This window comes from Xenopus laevis, chromosome 9_10L, assembly GCF_017654675.1.
Source record: "Xenopus laevis strain J_2021 chromosome 9_10L, Xenopus_laevis_v10.1, whole genome shotgun sequence".
In the NCBI taxonomy this organism is placed as follows: Eukaryota; Metazoa; Chordata; class Amphibia; order Anura; family Pipidae; genus Xenopus; species Xenopus laevis.
In genome coordinates this window covers 125,248,820-125,266,446 of record NC_054387.1, presented here as the reverse complement: position 1 = coordinate 125,266,446, position 17,627 = coordinate 125,248,820, and the positions used below count along the sequence as shown (strand labels likewise).

Sequence of the window (17,627 nt, the reverse complement as noted above, 5' to 3'; positions counted from 1 at the left end):
AGATCATTTCTGTCCCCAACCTCCTGCTCAGTCCAATAGGTTCGTGGAATTAGAATTAAAGGACTCTGCTTGGGAGTATGGATTTAATATGGAGGGGGCAAAGTGGCCGTCCGAGTTGCCTGGGTCAATACTCTTCCTAAGTTGCACTTTTAAAGGGGTTGTTCACCTTTAAATTAACTATAAAGGATAAGTAAACCTTAAATATAATTGAATGTAAAATTGATGTGGGTGCTATTCAAAGAACTTCTGCAATGTACATTCATTATTTAGTTTTTTAAATATTTTTTAAGGTTTACTTATCTTTTAGTATAATGTAGAGAGTGTATTCTGAGACAATTTGCAATTGGTTTTCATTTTTTTATTATTTATCTTTTTATTCAGCAGCTCTCCAGTTTGCAGTTTCAGTAATCTGGTTGCTATGGTCCAAATTCCCCTGGCAACCATGGACTGATATAAATAAGAGACTGGAATATGAATAGGAGAGGCCTGAATAGAAAGATGAGAAATAGAAAGTAGCAATAACAATACATTTGCAGCCTTACAGAGCATTTGTTTTGTTTTTTTAGATGGGGTCAGTGACCCCCACTTTGAAAGCTGGAAAGAGTCATAGAAAGAAAGCAAAAAGCTCAAAAGAGAGAAAAAAGGATGACCAATTGAAAAGTTGCTTAGAGTTAGAGTCATTCTATAACGTACTAAAAGTTACCTGAAAGTGAACCACCCCTTTAAAGAAAGCAGTTGTTTTTTAAGGGGGTGATGGCATGATAAAAAAAAATATAAAATATAAGGATAACACATGTATAAAAAGTATAATATTTCATAATTTTTTTTTTAAATTTTCTTTTCCAGAGACGGAGTCAGCAAAAAAACGTAAGTATGAGATTCTGCTTTTCCAGACTGCTGCTTTCATGATTGGAGGGTCCCTTATCTTTTATCCCCTTGTTATTTCCCAGTTCCCCCTTTTATATATATAACAACAACCCCTCACTCAATTGCACCAGATGCTTAAAGGGACACTGCTGTGATTTTTATGGTGCGTTTCTTTTTTTTTTTTTTTTTAATGACAGTGTGTATTGCCAATAACATTTAACTTTTCCCCCAAACTAACAAACATATTCTATTAATTTAAATAACGGTGCATGGGCAGCCATCTTAGTTAGATATGATTGATACAGTCACGTGACTTGTGCTCTAATAAACTTCAGTCACTCTTTACTGCTGTACTGCAAGTTGGAGAGATATCAACCCCCTCCCATCCCTCCCCAGCAGCCAATCAGCAGCCTACAATGGGCAGCTAACCAGACAGCAGCTATCTGATCCCTCTGCTGGAGGATTTGTTTGCATTGCCCCCTAGCCCCACCTAGTGGTAGACATGATAATAGTACCAGAGCAGGAAAAACCCTGCTTTTTCCTGCTTGGGTGCTTTTCTTTTAGCACTGCAAACACGACCTAGGTCGTGGCATAATACAATAGGAAGGGAAGAGACAAAAGCAGTCCCAAAGCAGTTCCATAGTGTAGCACTTGATCCTTCTCAAAGCTCAGGATCAGGCACAATGCACTGAGATGGCTGCCTCCACACCAATATTACAGCTTAAAGGGATTCTCTCATGACCTCATAATATTTTTTATTTCTAAATGACACTGTTTACACTGCAAATAATTTACTCTACAATATAAAATGTCATTCCTGAACCAGCAAGTGTATTTTTTAGTTGTAATATTGGTGTGTAGGTGCATCTCAGGTCATTTTGCCTGGTCATGTGATTTCAGAAAGAGCCAGCACTTTAGGATGGAACTGCTTTCTGGTAGGTTGTTGTTTCTCCTACTCAATGTAACTGAATGTGTCTCAGTGGGACCTGGATTTTACTATTGAGTGCTGTTCTTATATCTACCAGGCAGCTGTTATCTTGTGTTAGGGAGCTGCTATCTGGTTACCTTCCCATTGTTCTGTTGTTAGGCTGCTGGGGGGGAAAGGGAGGGGATGACATCACTCCAACTTGCAGTACAGCAGTAAAGAGAGACTGAACTTTATCAGAGCACAAGTCACATGACCGGGGGCAGCTGGGAAACTGACAATATGTCTAGTCCCATGCCAGATTTCAACATGAAATATAAAAAAAATCTGTTTGCTCTTATAAAAAACTGATTTCAGTGCAGAATTCTGCTAGAGCAGCACTATTAACTGATGTGTTATTAAAAAAAATCTCTTTTTTCCCATGACAGTATCCCTTCAATATAAATAAATGCTTTCGTTCAAGAATAAAATTTTAAAATTTTTATTTGCAGTGTAAACAGTGTCGTTTAGAAATAAAAAGTAAATCATAAAAATCACGGCAGAATCCCTTTAGGATGTGAAGGTGTAGAACAAACCAAATGCTCTCTTGCAATTTCACTGCAGTCCTTGTTAAGATGTGGAGGTTTGTTGTCTCTCCTGTATGTTCTAAATGTCATATTTTACTGGTCAAACACAGCGCTGGAGTGCTATGCATGCAGTCTGCCAAATGACTGCCTAAAGTTGAAGAATAAAGTATGTGAGCCATCCCATGATACATGTCAACAATCCTTTACCATAGTCCCTGATGACAGTGAAAATGCCAAGCCAGATGCCAAGAAAAAATTTGGTAAGTTTTCTTTATGCCACTCACAACTGGCACTTGCCTCTGTGCTACACCACTCACAAGAGGTCCTCGCTCCCCATCCCTTTCCACCTGTATATGGTACCAGTCTCTGAGAAGTACCCTTGTTTCACATTGCACACACCCATCGTTCTTACCAATGATCCCATTAGAATTGGAAGAAAATCCTTGGCTTTCCATAATTTTGGTCCTGTGGTGCCCTTTAAAGGAGATCTAAACCCAACCATACTGTGCCTCTAGGGCAAAAATCAGGTGCAAGAGAATTCACCAATGAGATGGCTGATTCCGGGCACTATGTCTGGCATCTTGCTTTTATTCCAAATACAGAGATTATTGTTATTTTGGCTCCATTATCAATACCATGTGCCTGTGTAAGTATTATCTACAGGGGGATCACTGGCAGCTGATCTGAGCATGCTCATGGTCCTGGGGAACAGTATGTGGGCGACACTACATTTAATGCAAATGTGACAAAAGAGCAGTTTATTTGGGTATTCAAATGTGTAGAATAAAGTCCCTTTGAGGCATTCCACCATCCAGCCATTCCACCATTGAGCCATTCCACCATTGAGCCATTCCACCATTGAGCCATTCCACCATTGAGCCATTCCACCATTGAGCCATTCCAACATTGAGCCATTCCACCATTGAGCCATTCCACCATTGAGCCATTCCACCATTGGGCCATTCCACCATTGAGCCATTCCACCATTGAGCCATTCCACCATTGAGCCATTCCACCATCGAGCCATTCCACCATCCAGCCATTCCACCATTGAGCAATTCCATCATTGAGCCATTCCACCATTGGGCCATTCCACCATTGAGCCATTCCACCATTGAGCCATTCCACCATTGAGCCATTCCACCATTGGGCCATTCCACCATTGAGCCATTCCACCATTGAGCCATTCCACCATCCAGCCATTCCACCATTGAGCCATTCCACCATGCCTTGCCACGTCATGATCACAGGAACCCCATCTTTCATTGAATTTTTGTCAATTATTTCTGCAGTTTGGGAGCGTTTATGTACAACAGCAGCGGCATGCAAGAAAGCTGAAAATCGAAGAGGAAGACTGAAAGCAAACTGCTGCAAGGAACCCCTGTGCAATGTCTAAGTAGAAAGCTCTTGGGCCAAGCACAGTGAGCTGAACAGAAAGAATGTGAATAAATAAAAAAAAAACTGTCAATCAATTCAAGATCTCTGTGGTTCATGTTGGGTTGGGTTCACGAGTAAATCAGAAAATACGAGGGAGAGATAAAGGCAACCACTAATTTATTGGTAACATTGATAGTATTCCAACAGGTTGCACCGTGGTATTTCTATGTCAGGAATGCATTGCTGCCATTCAGTTAGAAGTGTAAGTATTTACGTAGGACAATGCTGTGGATGATACATGTATCTATCAGTGGCATAACTAGACATTACTGGGCCATAATTAGACATTACTGGACCCAACAGCAATTACTGGGCCATAATTAGACATTACTGGGCCCTACAGCAATTTCAATTTAGGGCCCGAAACATTGGTGTGTTAATCTATATTGCAGTAAATTAGGGCTTCACTGGACCCTCCTGCAACCATAGGGTCTGCTTCTTCTGTAGTTATGCCCCTGGGATCTATTATCCAGAAAGCTCCAAGACACAGAATAAATTGCCATCTTCTTCAGAGTATTCTTTAAGCAAACAAGTTTTATTTTATGACTGGTTTTAATTCTTTTGGTAATAATAAAAGCGTCCCCCGTAGCTAAGTAACTACATTAACATAAAGCTATGTTGGTGGCAAAACATTCCTACTAGGTAAAGTGCTTTGTAGTAGCCTTAAGGAACGGTGCACCTAAAATATCCTAAAAAACCCCTTGGTCCCAAGCTTTTCAGAAAATAATTCCCATTTCTGTCCTAAAAGAATAGATGCAAATATGCCTTGTGCAGCTGGCAATGTACCTGACATGACATGAGAAAAAAAGGTGTTTTAATTGGTCCTTCCACCAACCTCTTTCCATTTCTAAATAAAGCAATATACTTACCATGTCCCACCTTATTGTGTCAAGAATGACCATTTTTTTCAGTATCTAGTGGAGAGAAGCAACTGAACTTTTTTTTTTTCTGGATGAATACTCTCTCAATGATCCTATTGTATTTTACCATTCAGTAGAGTGGGAAGAAGCAGATGTTGAGTAAGGAAGGTGAGATTATTGTCATCTTCTCTGAGATCACTATGGCAGTCAGAAGTTAACAGGCTGGTGCAATATGAAGTGTCCTCTGCAGGGTCAGACTGGCCCAGTGGGACCCCGGGAAAAAACCCAGTGGGCTCTTGTGGGCCCCGCCAGAATAGAACTGCTCTTCACGGCTGGCAGAGCCACTTCCTTCCTGCTGAATGAAGCTGCTGAAATAAGGTGCATCAGTACATGAAGAAGGTACTTGCTGGGGGGGGCAAAGGGAGATATGTTCTTGGGGTTGGGAGCCCGTGAAGGGGGGGGGCAGGGAGCTAGGGAGGGTGTGGGCCCCTGATGTCGCAGCCCAGGGGGCCCACCCCCCCTAGTCTGACACTGGTCCTCTGCCTTTACAGACTATGGTACTGAGTAACCTTATGGGCAATTGTAAACTGCTTTGCAGAGGAAAGACTGGCCAAATGGGGGATGTTCACGCTGGAGAAAAGGCACTTAAGGGGTGATAGGATAACTCTGTATAAATATATAAGGGGATCATATAATAATCTTTCTAATGCTTTATTTACCAGTTGACACAAGGTCACCCATTCCGATTAGAAGAAAATTGGTTCCACCATAATATTGGGAAGTGGTTTCAGGGGCGTAACTATAGAGGAAGCAGACCCTGCGGCTGCAGGGGGGCCCAGGAGGTATAGGGGCCCCATGAGGCCCTAATTCATATACAATTTCAATAAATATTGGAGAAAGAAGTCAACCGCTAAACATTTTGGGGGCCTGAAAAATAATTTGCTGTAGGGCCCAGTAATATCTAGTTACGCCACTGAGTGGTTTGTTACAGTGAGAGCTGTGAAGATGTGGAATTGTCTCCCTGAATCAGTGGTACAGGCTGATACATTAGATAGGTATAAGAAGGGGTTGGATGGTGTTTAGCAAGTGAGGGAATACAGGGTTATGGGAGATAGCTCATAGTACAAGTTGATCCAGGGACTGGTCCCACTGCCATTTTGGAGTTGGGAAGGAATTTTCCCCCTGTGAGGCAAATTGAAGAGGCTTCAGATGTTTTTTTTTTTACTTCCTCTGGATCAACTGGCAGTTAGGCAGATTATATACAGACTTAAAAGGATAAACTTGATGGACATGTGTCTTTTTTCAACTTAACTTTGTTACTATGAATCAGTTCAGTAAAGGGACAAATTACTCAACCATTGTACTATTTTCATTAATCTGAATTACCTTTACTGATTAATATCATTTTAACCTAGTCCCTGAATAGTTTAATAAAACGTTTTGCCTTGGGTTGCTAATGACAGAGAAATTGTATCCGGACAGTGTAACTGCTTTTTTCTCATTGCACTGAACTGTGCAGGACAGGGGAAATCATATAAAGCAGTTTGATGGAGCAAGATCTCCCTCTCGTGGCCAAAGTTCTATCACATTCCCTATGTATATGATTGAATTTAGCAGCAAACACATAACTGTTATATAAGAAAGAATAATTTTTAGGCCCCTGCTTCAAATGTAAAAAGAGTTGAGCAGGGTCAACTGGGGGGCTCGGGGCCCACCGAGGCTACTGCCCCAGGGCCCCCCTTGCTGCGCCGCATGCACGCTGCGTACGTGTGCAATGTTTTCACTTGAAGAAGCCTCCCAATCATGGATCTGGGCTGGCGAGGCCTACAAAAGCCAGGGGCCCACCGTGTTTTTTCCCGGTGCCCCGCAGGCCTAGTCAGACCATGGAGTTGAGGAGTAACACAAGCAGGAAAGAAGTTCTAAGGGGTTTCAAATAAGGGCTGTGATTGGCTATTTGGTACCTCCTATGTGGACTGACAGCCTACAAGTGGCTCTACTTGGCAGTTTTTATGCAATTAGAAATTGCCTCCAAGCTTGGAATGAGAAAGAAGTCACAAATAAGCAACTGTTTCGAGGTCACCGGGAGCAACATCCAAGGGATGTCCAAGCCACTGGCTGGGGATCACTGCAATAACCCATTCCTATATTTTCTAGAGTTCTCAATAGCACAGCTATTAAAGTTGTTCCACAGAATGTGTTTATAAACTGCAAAAATGGAATTTTGGTGCTCAGTTGTGATCAATTTAGATTGACACAACAGGCGTCACTTCACTCCAGGTCTAAACAACCAAATAAACATCTCTATAACACCTGGGCTAAGGGGCTGAACTAGAACATGAATTCCTATCCCTTTTGCAGGGATGAGTTAAATGGCTCACATGGTAAGATGAGACTACAATGAAGTATTTAAAGGTTTAAAGGTTTGAGCAGCCCATTGAAACCTACCATTTGCCTCAGGTTGTGCCAGAGCTTCCATTTTCTCTACAAGGAAAATAATAATAAAAGTAGTTTAGCATTCCAACACTGCATTAGCAATAACTTTATTTCAGTCTCACTAATAAAAAAAAAACACCTATTAAACCCATGAGCTAAGGGGCTGTGAATGTTTCCTTGTGGTTTAATGTTACACTGTTAAGCAGATAACCCAATGCTTTAGACTCTGGTTAGCTGCTAAGCAGGTATTGAAGTGTGAGTAGTACTTAAAGCATTGCAATAAGCAAACAATATTTGTCTGCCAGCAAGATGGGGAGAGGGGCAGAGATGAAGACTACACAGGGTGCCACCTTACTGAGGGCAACAGTCTAATCTGGACTATTTGGTGTCCCACACTACAAATTACTTGAATGGGACCCTACTTATAATTACTAATACTTTGAATGAAGAGAAATGTTTACTGTCAAAAGCTATTTACGGGTTGATCGCCCTATTATACCTGAATTTTATCTTTTACTGAAGATACATAAGGATTTACAGAATCTGCTTGCGAGACCCACTGTTGAGGGATGTTATTCATTTTCCAACCTGCGTATTAAACCTAGTGATGCACCAGAATAACTTTTCTCTTCTCACATGTACCAACCAGAAGGACTCATCTCTTCTCACATGTACCAGAAGAACTCTTCTCTTCTTATATGTACCAAAAGGACTCATCCCTTCTCACATGTACCAGAAGAACTCTTCTCACATGTACCAGAAGAACTCTTCCCTTTTCACATGTACCAGAAGAACTCTCCTCACATGTACCAGAAAAACTCTTTTCTTCTCACATGTACCAGAAGGACTCGTCTCTACTCGTGTGTTCTAGAAGAACTCTTCTCACATGTACCAGAAGAACTCTTCCCTTCTCACATGTACCAGAGGAACTATTCCCTTCTCACATGTACCAGAAGAACTCTTCTCTTATTACATGTACCAGAAGAACTCTTCTCCTTACATGTATCAGAAGGACTCTTCTCTTCTCACATGTACTCCTGACTGTGACACTTGCAAGGTACGTTTATTTAGATATCCGAGTGATGGACTGATGGAATAACTTACCTTAAACCAATGAGCTTTTACCTACCTTCATTTAACAATGGCTTTCCTTACAGTCAGTTATTGCGAGTAAGGAGAAGAGTGGGTTCAGAGGAGAAATTTGAGAAAAGAGCAGAAGATATAACTCATTTTACAATTAGGGGTTATGAGACAGATATTTTAGATGAGGTGATGCAGAAAGTGAAAAGTGTCCAGAGGGTGGATCCACTGAACAATTAGCAAAAGAAACGGTGAAGTAACCATTTGTTGTTATGCTTCACAGTCTGGAATGGTGAAAAATATAATACCAAGATATTGGAATTTATTACAGATGAATAACGTTGGGTGACTGTCGATGGTCTAGAAACAGGTTAGTAACCTGAGAGTCCAATTGGTTCAAGCCTTGAGGATGCCACCAAAGAAACAGGCCAGTGTAAAGTCACTGACTTTAGTGCATTCACCGACACTGATGCTTCTGTATTCGGTGTCTGGTGGAACGCAAATCCCATGTTGTGTTCCAGTGTGCAACCACATACAAGGGAACTCCAGGAAGTGCTTGATTATTTTGTTTCTACCTGGAGTTCTTGTGATTCTTAAGCTTCTTGTTTTGATTGTGTGTCAGACTCGCTGCTTGAATCTTTGCTGCCTCCCTAACCTAGATCCATTTGATCATTCTTCTGCCTTATCCATGTTCCTCGCTGCCCAGCTCTACGGCTTCTCTCCACTGCTGTGCTTCCTGTTCCAAACTTCAGGCAAGCCCCAGCCAGTGTGAGGTACTTGTGGGCCTTTAGTCATCAGAGGTTTGGCTTGACAGCCAGCCTGGGTAGGACCAGTACAGATACAGGTTCCCATTATGAATGGGTCTCACTCCATTCCCTATAAGAATTTGACTACCTGGGCTAAGGGGTTTTTAATGCTTCATTGTGTTATAACCCATTCCTCTGTTCCATTGGAGATCTACTAAGCAGGTACATTAGCATGAGAGATTAATACAATGCAACAGCCAGACAATATTTGCTCTTACATCAGCTAGTACTGATGGGGAGAGTGATAGAGGGTGAGAAAAAAAGCATGATTGGGCACCACAGGGCACCACACACCAATCATATGAGTATGGACTCAGAACATAAACTTATGTATGACTATGAAGATTTTCATTCATCCAGGTCATGGCATATCTAATATAAGTAATACTAAAACAACTGGACTTGCTGCATACTAATTGAAGACATTTCACTACTCATCCGAGCTTGTCTTAAGAAGCTTCTCGGATGAGTAGTGGAACGTCTTCAATTATTACTCGATGATTACTCAGCAAGTCCAGTTGTTTTAGAATTAATTATATTAGATATTAACTTGTGTAACTTGTGTAAACATGTGGATTTCTGAACAGATTGTGACCACTTTATCTAATATATGGATTGAATTATCAAGTATTAATATAGTAGCCTTGTTATAAAACCTAGAGTGTCTGGACTAATATGTTTTAAATGCTTTGTTGTATTTTACAATGTGACCAAGAACCCTGCAATGTCTGTAGTCCAGAGAAATAAATATTTACTCCATGTGTTTTGCACCCAGAGTGGAGGATAAAAGGAAACATACACAGAAATATAGGGGCCCCACTGGACTAAGTTGTCAGAGCTACTGTAGGGTTTCCACTTTTTTCTTAACTAATACTGGCCTTCAGAACAGGGGCGGGCTCTGATGCCAAGTGGGAGCATGGCTAGAACTAGGGGTAGTAAGAAGAGGCACGTGCCTAGGGGGCGCAACAAAAGTGGGGGTGCCAAGCCCATACCTCTTCTTTCACCCTACCCCTGGTCTGGACCCTTGTTCCCCCACTGGCGCATGGCAGGCTTCTCTATGCGCGCTCCCCCAGTGCATATCGCTACAAAGGGCTTAGCCCGGGCATGCTTGGGGGCAAGGCTGTGATGTATGGGGGCAGGAAAATAGTTGGGGTAGGTGGAATAATGGTAGATGGGGCAGGAAAATGTGAAGGGTAATGAATGGGCTGGGTGGGGAAATGGGTGTACTAGGCCTGAGGTTGCCACAGGCACCCTTTATGTCTTCACCACAGCATCACCATCACAAGGGCTCAGCTGAGGAAGAGGGTCACGATGTATTCATCCTCTACTGGTAAGCAGTTGTGGTAAAGGAAGGACAGCAATTCGACCTCCCTCTTATTTCAGTTACAGTTGCTCAAATCACTTTGTTTAAGCAGTTGGACCTAGGAAGTTGGCGAGGTAGGACAAAAGATACAGAGATATCACAAGGCAAGATTTATTGGTATAGGGTTTCATATTCCAGGGAGAAAGACATTAGAAAAACAAAGTTTGGAAAACAAGTCAGAACAGTGGGGAACCGCAGTTGTTCACCACTCAGGCTTTTCCTTAGCTTTGCAGCCGTGTTTCAGAAGGAGTCGTGTATTATGTTCTTTTGTTCAAGACTCTCACCTCCTGCAAGGAAAACATTGAAAGAAAGAGACTTTATTATTTTAACATCTCTTCCCATTCTGTAGGCTCCCATATTTAGCTTTCCCTGCCATGAAATAAACAGTTTGCTTCCCCTGCTGTACGGTGTGTCCATGTATTATTTGGAGAGAAGTTTCCATGTTGCAAAGCCCCTACATACACTGCCAGACCATAGCTCTCTGCACCCAAAGACCCATGGACCCTTGTCAAAATCTAGAGCAGGGACTACATTGAGCAGGGACTACATTGAGCAGGGACTACACTGAGCAGGGACTACATTGAGCAGGGACTACATTAAGCAGGGACTACATTGAGCCTGACATTTGCAGTTACATGAAGCCTCCACATTTTAATTCTCAGTGGATTTCATTTTTTTCAAATGAATGTAAGGTTTGTGTAAGGTTAATGAATTACCTGGGCCTCTGGAGACGGCTCCACCATTTTGTATAAGTACAGTATTTGTCTTAAAAGAATATTACTCCAATTAGTCATGAATGGACATGAACATACTGCAATTCTTTCTTGGTGGAAATAAAGGTTTCTAAGAAATCATAGAAACCCCCCTTTACAACTCTGATGTGCTTCTAAAATCGCTTATTGAGTAAACCAGATAAATCTTTCCCTTAGACTTTGGAAGTATTCTGACTCTGGACACATAGTTAGGCCTTTAAGCAGAGTATTTAATGTATTGCAGCAGCCAGACAATATATCCTATTCCACCCAGGTTTGTACTGGTGGGAATTGGGCAGAGACGATGTAACCAGTTGATGAACTAATAGAACACGTCATTCTAAGCATGCAGGTGTATTTATTTTTTGGATTGACAATGAAAATTCCAGATCTCTTCTCTCCCCCCCATGAGAGATTCATACTGGTGTGAGTGCGACATGGATTGAGTGGAGAGACGTAAACCAAGAGAAGGAAATGAGTTAATCTCTAGGAGGAAGTACACAGATTTTTTTGGGTGCAGTAGAGGTTTGGTGTTAAGGATATTGAAACCTAACAGTTGTCCTAGGGCAGGGTTGCCAGCTTTTGCTTGTGGTGGAACCGGGTAGTGACATCTGAGGGTGGCTAATGCCATTATGGGCAGATTATGGACACAAGGGATAATGTAATAATGATAATGTATCAGGGCAGTCACTAGCACATTCAACCCTCGGTTTAGCACAATTTTGTCTAGTCCTGCATTTGTTTTCTCCTATATCTTGTCGATTTGGGATATTACATTTAGCATCACAAATTGGATTTAAAGTGTAAAATACATGCAGAATGGATAAACTGAGCTTTGCACAATATGCCTCACTACATTCCAGTTACTGGCAACCAAAGAATCTTCCCTAGAAAACCTAACACTTGGAATATGTGTCTTCATCTTTTTGCATGAACCCAATAACCAATCCCCATATTCCCTACTTTACTGCAGCTATAAAAGTTGACCTGGATATACCACATAATGTGTCTGTCATTGGATTTTGGTGCACAATAGTAATTAACTCAGATTCACACAAAAGACGTCACTTTATTCCAGGTTTTTGCAACAAAAGGCTAACATGCTTTGAATTCTTCATTGAGTCCTCATCTTATTGTTAGCCAGACAATGAATTCCAATATACTCTGCAGGGATGAGTTATCTGGTTCACACGGTAAAATGAGGACACAATGGCGTTTTTAAAGCCCCTTATCCCAAGCACTAGCTTTCATAATTTAAGTTTATTTGGCTGCTTACAAATAGAGTGGGTGAGACCTATCTGCCTATAATGATATAGAAACTTACCATTTCCCTCAGGTTGGGCAGAGCTTCTCTTTTCTCTGCAAAGAAAAATAATAATAAATTTAGAGTTCCACCAGTTCAGCTGGTTTTGCTTCATCCTAGTATCACAAAAAAATCTCCCTATATACAGTAGGACCTTGGCTATGGGCTTTGAATGTTTCAATTTATTCCCAAGTTACACTTTGAAGCAAATATACCGTTCCTATAGACCAGTGATCCCAAACCCAGTGGTGGCTCACCAACCCCTTGGATGTTGCTCCCAGTGGACTCAAAACAGGTGCTTATTTTTGAATTCCAGGTTTGGAGGCAAGTTTTGGTTGTATAAAAACCAGGTTTATGTCCAAACAGAGCATCCGTTAGGCTGCCAGTTCACATAGGGGCTTCCAAATAGCCAATCACAGCCCTTATTTGGCACCCCAGGAACTTTTTCATGCTTGTGTTGCTCCCCAACTCTTTTTACATTCGAATGTCGCTCACAGCTACTAAGCATTGCAATAATGAGACAATATTTCCTCTTCCACCCAGTTTTAGAATATGGTGAGAAGAGCAGAGATGTAGAATATATAGGGCACTGCTTTACTGAGGGTAACAAACTGACCATAGCCCACATGAACATGGACTTACCACATTAAGTTATAAAACTAATTTTCTTCTGATTCATAAATTCGTCTGTGCTCAGTGTGACTATTCTCTGGAGAAATTTCTCCTGTTGAAGAGGTTCAAATTAGCCCCAAAGAGAATTATTTACCAGAGTGGTGATGGTTTGGGGAATTTTCATTTGTGATGCAAAATCACCATATTGTAGCTTTGGTGAGTATGCTCCTTGGTGTTGAGGATCCTAAAACTTACCAGTTGCCTTAGGTCCTTCCACGGCTTCCCTTCCTGGTCTACATAAAAAAGGAGGAAGAGGTATGCAAAAGCCCTCAACATCTGCAAGGAACATTTTGAAAAAGAGAGACTTTAGTATTTGTTACTATATTTATCTTTCTCTACAATTAAATACGTTGTGCCTGTTATCTTCCCCTGCTGCTCTGTGTTGTGTATCATCTAGAGCAGTGATTCCCAACCAGTTGCATGGGAGTAACATGTTACTCACCAACCCCTTGGATGTTGCTCATGGTGGCCTCAAAGCAGGTATTTATTTTTGAGTTCCTGGCTTGAAGGCAAGGTTTGATTGCATAAAAACCAGGTTTATGACCAGTTGTACTGCCAAACAGAACCTCCCGTAGGCTGTCAGTCCACATAGGAGCTACCAAATAGACAATCACAGCCCTTATTTGGCACCCCAGGAACATTTTTCATGCTTGTGTTGCTCCCCAACTCTATTTACATTTGAATGTTGCTCATGGGTAAAAAGAGGTTGGGGAACCACAGAGAAGCTTCTATGTTTGATCCCTATTACACTTCCAAACCTTCTCAACTCCCTTTGTTTCTAGTGATGGGCGAATTTATTTGCCAGGCGCGAATCCGCAACGAATTTGCGCGATTTGCCGCCAGCGAATAAATTCGCAAAACGCCCGCGAAAATTAGCGGCAAAAATTCGCGAATTTTTCGCCGTTTCGCAAAATTCGTTAATTTTTCGGCGAAGCAAAACCGCGCAAATTCGCCCATCACTATTTGTTTCTCTTTGGGCATTCTTCTTGTAATTTGGATACTTTATATAGACTTGCAAATGCAGCAGTCCTCCTTATTGCCTTTATAAGGTTACTACAGCCTCAGTTGGTCTTCAGCATTATTCCCTTGCTATCTGTTGGCTTGTGACTGGCACTTATGGAAATATATGAGAAAAGAAAGAAAGTATCCCTGTCTTTTTGATCAGAAAAAACACACAAAATATATGTTATTACTATATAATTTGATTTCAGTTAAACCATTTAATCCCGTGATTCTATATATATTAGTTCCCCCCTTGATAAGTAGTCCCACAAAGTGCTAGTGCTTGACTTTAATTAAATAGCATTAAATAGAATAAAACTAGGACTCAATTGATTCTTCTTTTAAATATTGTGTATGCTTTGTAATTTCTAACTCATAAACAATTCATTTAACATTAATTGATTGTTAAATTACTAAAAATCAACTAAAACACCAATAAGGGTGATAAAGTGCCAACAGATTGTGATCAATTCACTTGTAAATCAATTAAAGTGCAATTATTAATATCTCTGATTCCAAGAAAAGGTAGGAAAAGGAAATTGGTAGGTGGGTGCAGAAGTCCCGTATTTTCTAGGTGAACGTTTTACTAACTGCGGGACCCCACAAAGACAGAGAAGTCAGTGCTTCTGGAACTGTGGTCTCAATTCTATTTTAACTAACTGGATTGAAGAGCTATCTTTTCTAAAAAACACACAAATTCCAGAGCACTTATAGTGAAAACAGTTGAACAAGAATGCAGATAAGGAATCTCCTTAATCGGGGCTAAGAGAAGCGCCCAGATCACTATAAAAAGTTTTTTTCTTAAGAGAACCCCCCAAGGTTTTATCTAAAATGGTATAAACCGTTGAGAAATAGCAAGCCGACGCGCGTTTCGCAAATTGCTTTTTCACAGCCTTGATCAAAAAGACGGGGATACTTTCTTTCTTTTCTCCTATATAAAAATTCAAATACTGACAGAAGTCAGATCCCCTCTTTTTAATCAATTTTACATATCTGAAGATAGATCATTCCTTTTTATTGGCACTTATGGAAAGTCACATTATTTGTAAATGACTGAGGTTTGTACAACAGAATGCAAGATTGAAGAAGAAGTAATAGAAAATGTGGGGTTTTCCCCAAGTTCATTATGATACTGTGTCATCTCACTTACCCTGAATCAGGACGGTGGCTAGCAGAGCACACAGGATAATAAGTCTCATCTTGTTTCTTCTCACTGGAGTAAAGTGCTGTCTCTTTCCCTCTCCCTTTATACCCAACTGTCCCCTTCCCCACTCCCGTTTCTCCCTTCCAAACCCCAACCCAAAATCAACAAAAACCAGAAGAACAAATGAATATGCCAATAAATATTCATATTCAACAGTTTGGCTTCTGGCTGCCACATCAAAGCCTTCATGAAGTTTGTAGAAGGGAAAATATTTATCTTGGCTCTACGGCTAGATCTGACCATCAATGACAGTTTATTAGACCATAATCGTATGTGACAGTGTCGGCTGAAAATGGCTCAGGAACATTTAGGAGGCATATGGTTGACAAGGAAATATACCTTTAGTAGAAATAGATCCCATTCCCCAATAAACATGTTTGAGGCTGGTGACTGACAGTTGCTCCAATAAAGTGATGCTGTTTTGGTGTTTTGCTATTGGCAGTCTCAGCTGAAACTTCTCTGAAGCTGCTACCAATGTGTAAGACCTGTCCGCCTGGGGGTAAATGTACTTTCCTTTGAACATTCATAAGTCTTCAAAAACAATATCATCTTCCATCATAGATTTGGATATTTAAAAGGGGGGCATTTTTACTGTTAAGAAGCCACTTAGTGGGAACTGTAGAGCATCTGATCTGACTATTGGACCCTTTAGCAATGGTAAATGGTGGGTTAGAGGCAGTCTGACTTCCATGACTGCAAAAGGGTTATGCCAGCTTGTTCACCTTTAAATGAACCTTTAGTTTAGTGTAGAGAGTGATATTCTGAGACAATTGGCATATGGTTTTTATTTTTCATTTTGTGTGGTTTTTGAGTTATTCAGCTTTTATTCAGCAGCTCTCTAGTTTGAAATTTCAGCAATCTGGGGGGCGTGGCCTGCAGCTGAGTATGGTAGACGTGTGAGCGTGCGGCTCCTGACCACACCGATCCAGAACAGTGATATTCCCTCTTTTTGGCTATGGGCAAACACGGCAAACTTAAAGATTCTACCTCAGAGAACTCTAAGACCCCAAGAGCAAGTGAGGCGCAACGCTCGTTGAAGCAGTTTTTCACCTCTGCAGATTTGGAAGCTGCGTCGCATAAATCCAAGATGGCGCTGAGGCGCCCTCGCAGCCCGGTCGATGACTCCGACAGCGAGTCTGTGAGTACTGACACTACTACGCTCTCTTACCTTAAATCATTACCGAGGGATTTTGAGCATTTGGTGTCGCAAATTAAAAAAACTGTACGCGAGGAAGTAGCAGATCTTAAGCTGGAAATGGCTACCTTGCATTCGCGTGTCGCAGATGCTGAAACGCGCCAAGACACGGTGGAAACTGCTACTAACTCCTTGATTCAATCACAGTCTGCTCAAAACAAACTGCTTTACTACCTGCAGAAGCGGATAGACGATCTGGACAATCGAGGTCGACGTTGTAATCTGCGCATTAGAGGCCTCCCGGAACAAGTTGATGGGGTAAGCCTCCAGGCTTACTGCGAAGAAAATTTTCAACCACATACTTGAGCAACCAGATACGCATAAGGTAGAGTTTGAGAGGATACATAGAGCTTTGAGGCCTAAAGGATTACCGACGGATAAGCCTAGAGATGTAATCTGTTGCCTGACTTTTCCGGTGAAGGAGGAAATTTTGCAGAAGGCGAGGAAAATGCAAACTATTCCCTTCCAGGAGACACATTTGTTAATCCTCCAGGATTTATCCTGGTCAACTCTACAACACCGACGACTACTGCGACCCCTTATAACTGCACTCAAAGAAAATAATCTCTTATTTCGATGGGGTTATCCGTTCAGTCTACATGTAACCAACAATGGCCAATCCTTTGTTCTCACTGGGCCGGAGGATTTGGCTCCCTTTCTTGCAGGATTGGGGCTCTCTGATGTGGATCTACCGGAATGGATAAAATTTTGCTACCTGCCAAAGATGCTGTTACTGCCTGCTCGGGAACCATGGACTGAGGCAACTACGCCCAAGGAACAAAGAAAGAAGACCAAAGCCACCCCGGCCAAAGATAAATCACCAGAGGGATGAGTATATTTAACATATACTATACTGCCTACCAGCTACTTGAGTCATTTGTAATTGGCAATATCTTGTCAACTGTGACGGAAGAATTCAGTTAGATGCGTTTTTTCTTTTTTCTTTTTATTCTCCGTTTTCTCCTTAACATGTACTTTGATTAGATTTTGCTGGACGGTATGGTACTGTTTTTCATGTATGGTTCTACACTGTTTTTGGATCGGGTGACTGGGGAGCAGTTCTCTCAGCATACTGAACTCTCCACCCCCCCAGGGGATTTGGTAACTACTAGGGAAGACACTGGCTGTTGACCCTTCTAGTGCCTATTACATCTCACCTGCA

General features: G+C 41.5%; 1 long non-coding RNA gene across 1 annotated transcript; it reads right to left on the bottom strand.

Annotated features, from left to right (window-relative positions):
• Positions 1 to 10,434: 10,434 nt before the first annotated feature.
• LOC108702070 lies at positions 10,435 to 15,295 on the bottom strand. The gene is made up of 4 exons (XR_001933244.2): positions 15,217 to 15,295; positions 13,260 to 13,340; positions 12,414 to 12,448; positions 10,435 to 10,624 (listed from the first exon to the last, which is right to left on the bottom strand). It is a non-coding gene; the product is annotated as an uncharacterized LOC108702070 (long non-coding RNA).
• Between the last annotated feature and the right edge of the window lie 2,332 nt (positions 15,296 to 17,627).